The sequence below is a fragment of the Ailuropoda melanoleuca genome, chromosome 8 (genome assembly GCF_002007445.2).
Source record: "Ailuropoda melanoleuca isolate Jingjing chromosome 8, ASM200744v2, whole genome shotgun sequence".
NCBI lineage: Eukaryota > Metazoa > Chordata > Mammalia > Carnivora > Ursidae > Ailuropoda > Ailuropoda melanoleuca.
This window is the reverse complement of record NC_048225.1, coordinates 3760899-3773949: the sequence shown is the minus strand read 5'-3', so window position 1 is coordinate 3773949 and position 13051 is coordinate 3760899. Positions and strand designations below refer to the sequence as shown.

The 13051-nt window shown below is 42.6% G+C and overlaps 1 long non-coding RNA gene across 1 annotated transcript in view; it reads right to left on the bottom strand.

Moving 5' to 3' along the window:
• Positions 1–12742, bottom strand: part of LOC117803275 — a 192460-nt gene extending 179718 nt beyond the window's left edge. Inside the window, exon 1 of the long non-coding RNA XR_004626964.1 lies at positions 12609–12742. This is a non-coding gene — a long non-coding RNA (uncharacterized LOC117803275). The remainder of the gene's footprint in view (positions 1–12608) is intronic.
• Positions 12743–13051: the final 309 nt, after the last annotated feature.

Sequence of the window (13051 nt, the reverse complement as noted above, 5' to 3'; positions counted from 1 at the left end):
GTGTCTTCAAGGATTTGTCGCCATTCTGGCAAATCCTTGAAGTCTGTGTATGGGAAACAGCCCACCTCATCCCTAGTGTTTAGATTTTATTCCTCAATAGTCTCAGCTCATCTGATCTACCTCTTACTCTTTTCCCCCAAATCCTCTAGCTGCCTACCTCACTGCCTTTTCACCATCTGTAACCTCCTCTTCCAGCGTGACACACAACACACTTTTTCTAGTAACTATGCCTTTCATTCACCTCCTTCAGTAATATGCGGACTACTTCCGCCAGTTCCTTGGGATCACCCCCATCTCCAGGAGATCCTGACCAAGCTTTGTGGCCAGAATAGGAAACATGTCTTCTATGCCAAAGAAATCAAACGCTGTCTAAAACACACACTAGTTCTGTCTTCGGCGATAGCTACCTAACCCAGTACTGGCCAGTCTGCCATTTTGTCAGAAAAGCTTACATGGGGAGCCTGGGTGGCTCAGTCGCTAAGCGTCTGCCTTTGGCTCAGGGCGTGATCCCAGCATTATGGGATCGAGCCCCACGTCAGGCTCCTCCGCGGGAAGCCTGCTTCTTCCTCTCCCACTCCCCCTGCTTGTGCTCCCTCTCTAGCTGGCTGTCAAATAAATAAATAAAATCTGGAAGGGAGGGAGGGAGGACTCACAGCTGCACCTAGTGCTTACCTATATAACCTCTAAACATCCAGTAGTATTTCTATCCTTTTTAGATTTTTGTGCAATTTAGCTGTCCATGATAGCCTCTCTTATCTTCCAGTAGTTATCATAATACAAATAACCAGCATAGACCTCTTAACACTTGCTTTCCTAAGCTGTGTGTGTATATAGTTTTTGTGGCTGGTGCTGTTTTTCCTATTTTTTTAGATAAGTAAATTGGACTACCTAAGGTTTAAGCAATTGGACCAAGGTCTGATTAAACTGCTTTAAACCCTCACTTCCATAGCTTTCAAAGTCCAAAGTCCTCCCTGACAGTTTCTCAGAATTCCTGGATGTTTCACAGTCGCGAAGCTCTGTCAGTCCCTGGGCTCTTGCTTTCTTCTTTGATACATCTGATGGTGCCTACTCTTGAGACCTTACAAAACCAGTCACAGACCTCATCTCTCCTTCCTTGATTAGAACAAGAAATGAAACTTGATAGCTAGAGAAGATGGACGTCAAAAATGTCAATTACATTCTTAGTAGAGCTGATTGGAGAAAGGATCTTTACATCCACACCCAATACATTTATTCATTATCTCCTCTTGGATACCACGGGTCCGTCCAACCCAGGCACTTTCAGAAATCAAAAGCCACCATCTGGCCTGACTTTTTCTGAGTTTACTACATGAAGGAGCTGGAAGAAAGGTTCTCAAGAAAAATAAGAGCACCCAGAAGACTCTAAATTCATTTCTTCTATCTCACCCATCAGGTAAGTTACTCTCCTGCCCATGGAGTGTTATTCCAATGGAAGTCCTTCTTCCTGGAGACAGGACACAAGCAAAGTGAAGGTTCTCCCTAAAACCCAGGCATGAAACCCAACCCATTCTTCAATTTCCATGCACTAATGTTTTATTAAAACTTTGGGGGGTGGTAAATAAAAAATAGGGCCACATACAGTAATATTGCAGCCTGATTTTATACCAATTATTAAGCACCTGTCCTATAAATAAAAATTTTGATGCCGGGTGTGGTTTTAAAAATACAGCAATGATTCCTGCTATATCCATGTCCAACTTTTATTTTCAGGAGTTGGGTGTTATGAGTTTAAACAAACTTCCTTTCAGTAAATTTTCACGTAGACCTAATAAAATCCAAGATTAAAGCCTTGAACTACTGAGCAAGTGTACTTGGACATTTTCCTGACTGCAGGTGAACCAGGTCAAATGTGATGATCCCATGTAATTGATGCCCCATGGACATAGTGGATAGAGCCCCTGAAAAAGAGCAAAGAGAAGCCCCAAATCTACACTGTACAGGTTTGAATTCCTTCTGTTTTGACATAAATAAAATTCTTTTAATAGTTCAAAATAATACTCAATATTTTCATTCAATTTGCTCAATGCACAGAAAAAATAGACTATTTCAAATTTTTATACTGGGGGATTTTCTCAGTCAAGAAAATGACTGGTCCTGTAGGCTTGGGGAGAAAAAAATCGAGTGGATTAGTTAAATAGGGTATCTTATCCCCAATCTCATTAGTTCATGTATGTGCTTTAAAATTTTTGAGTTTTTATGGCAATGAATCTTTCAAGCACCCCTGAGAAGTGAGAGATACTAATACTCTTTCAGGCTCGCAGTCACCAATGTCCATGAAGGGCCTACTGGTGCAAAGGGAAGGAAGAAGGTCATAAAATGAAAAGCAAAAGTATTATCAATATTCTGAAAGTGCTTTTAGTGAGAAAAATCAGGGACTCCATGGGCAAAATTCTAGTTATAAATATGAAGTTTAAAAATATGTATAGTGTTGGGGCGCCTGGGTGGCTCAGTCATTAAGCATCTGCCTTCAGCTCAGGGCATGATCCCAGGGACCTGGGATCGAGCCCCACATCAGGCTCCCTGCTCTGCTGGGAGCCTGCTTCTTCCTCTCCCACTCCCCCTGCTTGTGTTCCCTCTCTCGCTGGCTGTCTATCAAATAAAATCTTAAAAAAATAAAATAAAAATATGTATAGTCTTAAGAACCACAAAATAGCGTAATTGGTTATGGTGGGCCATTGATGAATGCCCTCTACTCCCTAGATGTTTATACACTAATCTGGACACTTTGAACAGATGTATCATAAAGCAAAAAGGATATTCTATGGTCATGAAGCTTGGATATTCTCAGCTGTCTAGGTGAGCCCAATGCAATTACTGAGCTTTACAACCAGAGAACATGCTCTGGCTGGTGTCAGGGATGCAGCAGGAGGCAGAAACATGTGGTGGAAAGGGAACTTGGACAGATCAGACAGAAGAGGAAGCCAGAAGAAAAATTCGAATTGTGAGAAGGACTCAGTCTGCCATTCGTACCTTTGAAGATGCAGGCAGAGGACCAGGAGCAAAGGAACACAGGTAGCCTCTAGAAACCTAAAAGGACTCCCAAACAACAACCAGTGAGAAAAATGGAACTTCATTCCACCAACTACCGTCACGGACATCTGCCAACAACCAAAGCAGCATGGAAATGGATTCTCTCCGCAACATCAGGAGATGTTTTAGTTTCTGTTTTAGGAGACTTAGAGCAGACAATCTAGTCATGTTTTGGAGGAAAATAATAAAATAAGTAAATCAAGCTAAGGAATAGTGGACTCAGTTTATCTTAGCAATTTCTTTGTAGTGGGTTTAATAGTGTCCCCCCAAAAACCATGTCCACCTGTGACCTCAGAATAGGGTATTATTTGGAAATAGAACCTTTGTAGATGCAATGGTAAGGATCCAGGCGAAATCATGCTCAATTAGAGAAGTCCCTAAATCCAAGGACCGTGTCCTAAAACACGGTCAAGGACACCCAGAGACACAGGGAGGGCATCCATGTGACGACACAAGCAGAGACTGGAGTTTAGCTGCCAGGAGCCCACACCTGCTCCCAGAGGCAAGAAGATGTTCTGTCCTAGAGCCTTCGCAGGGAGCATGGTCCTGCCAGCCCCTGATTTTCAGACGTCTGACCTCCAGAACAGGAAGAATCAATTCCTGATGTTTCAGATCCTCAAGCCCAGGGTCAGCTGACATGGCAGCCCTAGGAAACTCACACCCCCTTCCTACAGCGTTTGTGCCAGCTGCCCTCATCTTCCAGGGCTCCGTTCTCCGCCTCCCTGATGCATGAGTGCTGGGTGCTAACTGTACAAAGTTCTACCCCTCTTTCGTGCAAGTTACACAAAGAACGAAATTAAACACTTGAATCACTGCAACTGATCATTCCCCACCCCCCAGCTTTTTTTTTTTTTTTTTCAAACTGCTGAAAAGGACAGATTTCAGAGTAACTCTCCCCTGTCTTTAAGTGTTTATGGTCCTATGGGGAGTCATCTTCAGTTTCTGAGCGGTTCTCTGCTTCCACGGATCTGGGAAGCCCAGCTGGAGCGGCACTTGAAAACCCAACCGGGCAGCACCGAGGGGCGGTGGGTGGTGGACCCCCCCCCACGTACCCCCCACCCTGCATGCACAGCTGGCGGGGGGGGGTGCAAGCACAGTGGGGGGGGGGACACCCACCCACCACACACAGTTTGGGGTGGGGAAGCCCAGAGTGAGGGTTGCTCAAGCGTTGAGACGAATGAGCAGCTGTCTCCAGACCTTGTTTGGCACTTTTTCATCATTTCCAGGTCTCCGTAAAATTTCATTTTGTTTGTAAGTTGTTTTCCTAGTTTTGTTGAATTACCTTTGTCTACTTTCCTCCAGCGTATGGAGTTTCCTTAAAACAGCTATTTTCTCTTGGTTTCAGGCCAGTGTCCTGATCTCAGGGTGCTGGGATCCAGTCCGAGTCAGGCTCTGTGCTCAGGAGGGGTCTGCTTGAGATTCTCTCTCCCTCCTCCAGCACGCACGCCCTCTCGCAAATAAATCAGTCCTCAAAAAACCAAACAAACAGCTATTTTCAATTCTTCATGGGATAAGTCACTAGTCCCCGTGTCCTTTCACTCAGTTGCTGAGGATGATGGTCATTTTTGGTGAGGTGCTATTCCTTTCTCTGTTCATGTTCCTCCAAGTTGTGTCGCTATCTTTGCAGTTGAAGCAGCCCCTCCCTTCAGTTTTTACTAACTGCTCTTGGGAGAGAGACACTTTTTGTCAGTCTTACCAGGATTCTGAGGCTCTCTCCGGCCTCCGAAGAGTAACAAGTTTGCCACACTTTCTGCTCCTTCTGGGGCAGAATTCTTAAACTCCTCTGCCTTTGCTGGAGGTACAATGCACCGATCCATATGCCGATAGATCCTCTCTTTTGTTTTCCAAAAAGATAGTCTGAAGCCCAAGTTGTTTGCATTCTTGCCCTGGCCCAGACTCAGGCCCACTCTGTCTGCCCCACAGCTGCTTGCCAAAGCCCACTCCCACCACTACCTTTGGGACTGTGCACGGGGAGAGTCACAGCATGACAGGTCTCCAAAGGCAAGGGAAACAAAAGCAAAGATGAATTTCTGGGACTTCATCAAAATAAAAAGCTTCTTCTGCACAGCAAAGGAAATCAGTCAACAAAACAAAGAAGCAACCCACAGAATGGGAGAAGATATTTGCAAATGACACTACAGATAAGGGCTGGTATCCAAGATCTATAAAGAACTTCTCAAACTCAACACCCAAAAATCAAATAACGAAGTAAAAAAAAAAAAATGGGCAGAAGATATGAACACTTTTCCAATGAAGTCATACAAATGGCTGACACATGAAAAATGTTCAAAATCATTAGCCATCAGGGAAATTCAAATCAAAACCACCTTGAGATACCACCTTACACCAGTTAATGGCAAAAATGGACAAGGCAGGAAACAACAAATGTTGGAGAGGATGTGGAGAAAGGGATCCCTCCCACACTGTTGGTGGAAATGCAAGTTGGTACAGACAGTTTGGAAAACAGTGTTTAGGTCCCTTAAAAAGTTAAAAATTGAGCTACCCTATGATCCAGCAATTGCACTACTGGGTGTTTACCCCAAAAATACAGACGTAGTGAAGAGAAGGGCCATATGCACCCCAATGTTCATAAAAGCATTGTCCACAATAGCTAAATTGTGGAAGGAGCCAAGATGCCCATCAACAGACGAATGGATAAATATGTGGTCCATATACACAATGGACTACTACTCAGCCATCAGAAAGGATGATTACCCAACATTTGCATCAACATGGATGGAACTGGAAGAGATTATGCTAAGTGAAATAAGTCAAGCAGAGAAAGACAATTATCATACGGTTTCACTTATTTGTGGAACATGAGGAATAGCAGGGAGGACATCAGGAGAAGGAAGGGAAAAATGAAGGAGGGGAAATTCAGATGGGGAGATGAACCATGAGAGACTATGGACTCTGGGAAACAAACTGAGGGCTTCAGAGGGGAGGGGGGTGGGGGACTGGGATAGGCCGGTGAAGGGTATTAAGGAGGGTACATATTGCATGGAGCACTGGGTGTTATACTCAAACAATCAAAAACTAATGATGTACTGTATGGTGACTGACATAACAATAAAAAATAAAGAATGGGGAGGACGCACATGGTGAGGCTCATTGGCAGGTTCTTGGAGTCTGGCGTGCAGCTGATAGGATCTTCAGCCTTTTAATGCCTTCTGAGGATCCCATCTGCCACTCTCCCAGCCCCTTCTCCCCCCTCTCCCGTAGTCACAGAGCTCATGGTGCAGTACTCTGGATGGAACGCAAGAGAAACGAGCCGTTCCGGCAACATCACGCACGACGGGGAAGCTGGGTGCTCACTCACCTTCACTCTTTCCCGTGGCAGAAGCCATGGGCAGAGGAAGAGCTCTCTTGGCCCTCAGCTGGGCTGTGCTGGGAAAAGGGGGTGGTCAAAGTAAAACTGTGCCTCTCTTGTACTCCAGTGCACCCCGGCTCCTGTGTCTTGCTCCCATGGTGTGCTGGAACTTATCTGGAAACCCGCTCTACAAGGCTCCCTTGTCCATGGCTGATTATTTAAGACGAGGTTTTCCAGGGGCACCTGCCCGGCAGCCAGCAGTGCCTGGAGCCGGCTTATGGGCCACGCAGAGTGCACATTGAGGACCAAGGTCTGCCTGCTATTACCCGAATGCTCCAGCAGGCAAGATGCCTCCTGGTCCTTTGGTGTGTGGTGCTAAATCCCACAGCTCACTTAGAGTCACAGCTGTCTGTGGATGAATGCTGAACTTTTGTTGAGGTTTCAAAAATGATGGCTGTCTTATGCTGCCATGAAGCTGACACTTCTATGAATGTTTTATATACTCATTTGCAAATATAATCCAGAAATAATTTTTAAGTTACCTTTGATCAACAAATTCATTAAAGAAATGAAAGTTCCATTTTAGAAAATCTTTTTCCTATCAAAAGGCAATGAAGAAAAATGGTATCAACTTGGTTGTTGTCTCAAGGCATTTGGAGAAAAGCAGCAATGACCACTGACAAACTCTGCAGGAACACAGGTGGGAACACCATGCAGCAAACACCACTAACAGTCGTTCTCCCCCACACCCTTGTTTTTAATATGCACAGCTCTCAATTGGTTCAGTTCTTCACCCTTCTGTTTGCTCAGAGAATGTGACCACACCCTCCCCAGCATCAGAGTAAGTCACGGTTTAGTTTAGGATCTCTCAGAGTGGTCGCTTTCCCTCTGCCATGGGTGAGTTTGTAGGGGAACACACAACAATATCCTGGCCAACGGGCTATCATCTGCTGGAGATTTAGAAAGATTTTCCTCCTTAACAAAATATGGGGAAAGAAACCCACCTTTTTTTTTTTTTTTTTTTTTTATTACCAGATGTGCTTGGGCCTTCATGTGATAACAGAAATCATCATCGGCATCCTGCGCTCATCAGGCAGGACATCCCAAGAAACTCAAAAATGACAGAACAGGTTGTATTTGGATACTTGATGTCAGAGTGGAGTCCCCACTTTCACTCTAGAACTCTGCCTTCCGATGTATTACATAAGGATACCTTTTCCTCACTTTTCAAGCAAATTTTAGCTGGACTTCTGTTATTTATGGTGTTATAACTAATACATTCTCTTTATCTAGTTCAGGATAAAAATCAAACGAAAGGCAAAAACATTAAAAGCATTCCCATTAGATTTGGAAGCAACAAAAGGATACCAGCTGTTTGATACTATTTCACATAAAGAATTAGCCAAAATGGAAAATTATGTACAGATGAGGTAAGTGGACAACTAGAAAATTTTAAGTTCTGAGCTATGGAACACCTAGAAAAAGTATATTATATTTAGCTAAATACAAATGCACACAGATGGCAAATAATTTGGATAATTTAAAACAAAATCCTATTTATAACAGCAACACAAGAACCACCACCACCAAAATTCCTAGAAATCAACTCAGTATCTGATAGAAAACTATCCAATTGTAGAGGCGCCTGGGTGGCTCAGTTGGTTAAGCATCTGCCTTCTCGGCTCAGGTCATGACCCCGGAGTCCAGGATCGCATCCCATGTCAGGCTCCCTGCTCAGTGGTGGGTCTGCTCCTTCCTCTGCCTCCCACTCTGCTCTCATGCTTTCTTGCTTTTTTTCTTTCTCCCTCTAATAAATAAAATCTTTTAAAAAAACTATCAAGTTGTAATAAAGGTCACAACAGATTTGATTAGAATGATTTATACTTGCTCTTTAAGTGTTCGAGTCCATCTAAATAGTATCTATTCCTCATCAAAACACCGAAAGAATATTTTTAAATGACAAGATTATTCTGAAGTTAGCTGGAAGAATCAGCATACGAGAAGGTCTGAAAAAAATTCCAGAAGTGTCATGAAGGAAAAGTTATTCTATATTCAAACAGGTGATAATTCTACAGTAATTTGAAGAGTGTGGTAGACGCAGAGAGATTGACAAGAGATGTAGAAAAAGGTCCACGATGAGACCAGGAGAATTAGGAGACAGGAGTATTTAGTAAAATTGGTATTTAGGGAGGGCTGGATTCATCAATGAATGGTTTCTGGTCAAATAGGACACTACTATGGAAAACAAAACTGGATCCCTGTATTAGCATATAAAAATACATCCTAATAATAGATTCAATGTTAATATTAAAAGTAATATTGCCAATTTAAGATCACAGGGTTAATTTGTAACATCTAAGCTCTCCAAAAAATAAAGGGAAAAGTCATTGTTCCCAAAAAGGGGTGGTCCTTCTACAAGCCACTGTGGTTAAAAGGGATGAATACTGATTATTTCACAGTGGACCACGAAGAGACTCAGGCCAAGCGCTTGGAGCAGAGCCTACATTTCCCAGCCAGTCCCTGGCTGACACAGAGAGCAGCAACTGGGTGCCAGGAAGAGGGGATCTGTCACCCAGCCATGAAAGAACGTCAGCAGGAATCAGCGGATGGAGAAATACAAGGTCAACTTCAAGGACCGGAAACCTCAAGCTAAGAAACACCCAAGGCTAGTTGAGGTCATGCCTCACATGTTAGACGCTAAGGCCCCAGACATCACTGCAGGCTCTTGGCATATGCTTAGGGTACCTTTCAGTGAAGATCAACTGAAAACAATCACCAAGCAGCAAAGTGACGTACCACTATTAAAAAAAAACAAAAAACAAAAACAAAAAACAAAAACACAAGGAACATTCTCCTCACATGTAAGCACTTAAAACTCCGGGAAATCAGAATAGAGAACCCTGAAAACTTTAGGATAAGCACTTTTAACATTTTCTGAATTAAAGTAGTCAATGGGAAGCAAGCAAAAAGGACAGAAGGCTAATGAAAAAATAGGTAATAAAAATGAGTGGTGGGTTATTTTAAGAGAACCCATTAAAAATTTTAGAAAGGAGTCATTTTCAACAGAAGTTTAACTATCCATAAAAGGATACAGATCCATTCAATAAAAAGTTAATGGCAAATCCAAGTTGTTGAATCAAATTGATGCAGCCTTTCATAAAATTGAATTAAGAGATTTTTTATTTTTAAAAGATAGAAAGAGAATTAAGGAATATAAGTGAATAGGACCAAAAGTTCCAAAATAATTAGTAAGACTTTCAGGAGACAGTAGGAAGGTGGTAGTTAAGCCATGTTTAAGGAAAAATACTGAGAATTTCCACTATTGAAGAAACACAAGTCCTAAATATTAAAAAACGTTTCAAATACCAAGAAGGACTAATTTTCAAATCTTATATATAGACCCATTATGGCGAAACATTTCAAATAGATTATCATAAAGACAACGAGAGAATGAGAACAGATTACCTACAAAGAACAATCACAATATTAGCTTTTTCACTAGCAACTTTAGATGTCAAAAGACAATGGATAAATTGATCAACATGGTGAGCCAAATAACTCAGAACATTGAACTCTATATCCATCAAAATAGCCCTTCAAGAATGAGTAATAAAGATAAGTGAAGACTGAAAAATTCAGACAGCTTATCTTCCACAAACCCCAGTGATAGAACTAAAGAATATATTCAACAGGCTTTGGCTAGTTAGGAATAAGGCATGAAATAAGTGACAATTTTCACAGGAATAATAGCAGGTTGGTATATACTTTTTAAAATTCATTAACATGGAATCTTTGGAGAGCTAGCTCAAAGGCAACTAAAAGCCAACTGAAGATTTTGTCTTGTTCAGAGTAAAAATAAACAAGACATTTTTAGGAAACATTTTTAAAATATATTTTTTAACTAAGCCCTAACTGCCAAACTACTAAAGGAAAAATAAAGCACATAATTTTTTTCCCCCCAAAGATTTTATGTATTGTAGGGGGGGCGGGGGGAGAGGGCATAAGCATGAGCTGGGGGAGGGGCAAAGGGAGAGGGAGAACCAGACTTCCCACTCAGCAGGGAGCCAGATGTGGGGCTTGATCTCAGGACCCTGAGATTATGACCTGAGCTGAAGGCAGACACTTAACTGAGCCACCCAGGTGCCCTGAAGCATTTACTTTTATTTTTTATTTTATTTTATTTTTTTTAAGTTCAAGCAGTCTGATAGAAAACAGAAGAGAGTAAAAGAAATATCACAAGGCATGAAATAGGATAGTAGGGGGCCAAATTTAACCCTAGACACAACATATTTTAAAGTATTAAATGCATCCTTTAAAATAAAGTATTCTGGGCCACTTGGTGGTTCAGATGGTTAAACATCCAACTCTTCATTTCAGCTCAGGTCATGATCTGGGGGTTGAGATCAAACCCCACATTGGGCTCTGCACACAGTGGGAAGTCTTCGGATTCTCTGTCCCTCTCCCCCACCTACCTACCTACACACACCTACATACACACACAAAATGGACTACGTCATTAAAAAACAAACAAAAACAATGGGATCTTGCCATGAGCAACCAGATCGATGGACCCAAAATCTATTATGCTAAGTGAAACAAGTCAGATCAAAGACAAATACTATAGGATTTCACTTATGTACAGAACTTAAACAAAAAACAAATAGACTCTCAGATACAGAGAACTGATGGTTGTCAAAGGGCCGATGAGTGGGGAGAAGGGGATTAAGAGGTGCCAACCTCCAGTTAGAAAGTAAGTCCCAGAGATGAACAGGACAGCATCGGAAATATAGCCAATAATACTATAATAACATCATACAGTAATAGACAGTGACTGCATATCACGGTGAGCATTACGTAAAAAATTTCTTAATCGACATTGTTCACCTCAATTAAAATTGTATGTTAATCACACTGGAAAAAAACCCCAAAAACATCAACGTGCTATCTAAACACAACATTATTTAGCACAGAGGTTCCCAGGTCGCTCTTGCCTGCCTCAAACCCCTTCACTAGCAGATCAAAAGCAAGTGCGTGCTCACCTCTCCACCCTGTGGGAGACCTATCAGAATCTGGACTACGGGGAGGGAGAAGAGAGAAAATCGTGTGTCACACTGACAGAAGTCATCTGTTTAGGGCAGTGACGAAGGTGGAGGAATCCTGTATATTCCATTAAATATCCTGAGGTCAAGTCTTGAACAACCCAAGTTCTGGTCTGTCCACACAGATAACGTCTTAAACAGGAGCACCCTCAGATTTCATGAGCAGCAGTCGTAAGACAGAAGGCAGAGGAAGGGAGAAGTCTCCCTTCTGGAGGAGGAGGGAAGTTTTCTGGATTACCATATGACAGGACAGCAAAGTCACTGTAGCACTTAGTTGGGCCTGTTAATGTCATAATACCCGAGCTACCTGCCCCCGGCAATTCACCTGTGGTTAATAGAATCACAGCCAGAAAGTTAGAAGAAGTAAATGAGATTCTCTCCCTCAAGAACAGGTACCAGGCTCAGCTGCTTTACAAAAATTTCTATCAAACCTACAAGCAAATAATCCCTATTTTTTGCAAACAGGTCCAGTGTTTAGCAACAGGAAAGTGGCCCAACTCACATTATAGTTCTGGAAAAAACACTGATCTCCAAACTAGGTAACCCGAAAAAAACATGGGTCACGCTCACTCATAGAATCAAAAATTATGTTTTCTTAAATGAAATTCAGCATTTACCGAAGGACAAAATGTTGTAAACAAGAGGACCTATCCCAACAACCCAAACTGATCCGACATTTTAAGAAATCAAGTCATTGATCATATTAACAGATTAAATGAAAAAAATCACCTAAAATTTTAGGAAAAAGTATTCAAATTACCTCAGCCACCAATGGCACCCTGTCGTGATTAAAAAATAAAGCTTGTGGCCTATTAAGAACAAAACAAACTTAAACCGGCATCAAAATCTTATAGCAAATGTTAGAAACATTCCCACAAAAGTCAAAAAGAAGGTAAAGATAGCCCTTATCACGGCTACCATTCAATACAGCTTTGGAGGGCTTAGCTGACTGCTAAGACAAGAAAAACAAACGTAAGTCTTAGAACAAAATAATAACTATAGTGGCTCTTCTTTTTTCATCCGGACATTTTCTCTCCAGCCTATGTGTTGGTTTGCACACGAGTCCTATACAAGGGGGCAAGGAGAGACCCAGGAAAGGGGCAAGCCGCACCAGATAGGTGGGGGGCAGAGATAAGCACGGAACTTACCAGGCGCGTCCCGACTCACAGCAAGACGAGGAGAACTCTGCACCCACCCACCAAACATTTAGAGTTTATATAGAGGCCTTAACTAGCTTCAGACGAGCAGCCAGTCCAAGTGGTCTCAATAACGCAGCCCTCTCTCCAAGCCGTGTCCTTGAAAATGGCTCCAGCCGTGGGGATCATGGGCGAAACAAACACTGGCCAGAGGAGGGAAAGGGGGCAGAGCCTTCAACTGCCCCGGGCTGGCTCGCGTGGCAATCGGAGGTCACGTCCTCTGGATGACCTCCTCCAACACAGCAGCATCAAACCGCACTCTGATTGCCCGCCCACGGGACTGTGTCCCCAGCCCCAGCTGCGACAGCCCGAGGACCCTATAACCTCAACTGTAGTCATCACGCAACACTAGCATGAGTAGTAAGCCAGATCAGCTTTTTTTGTTATTTTTTGCA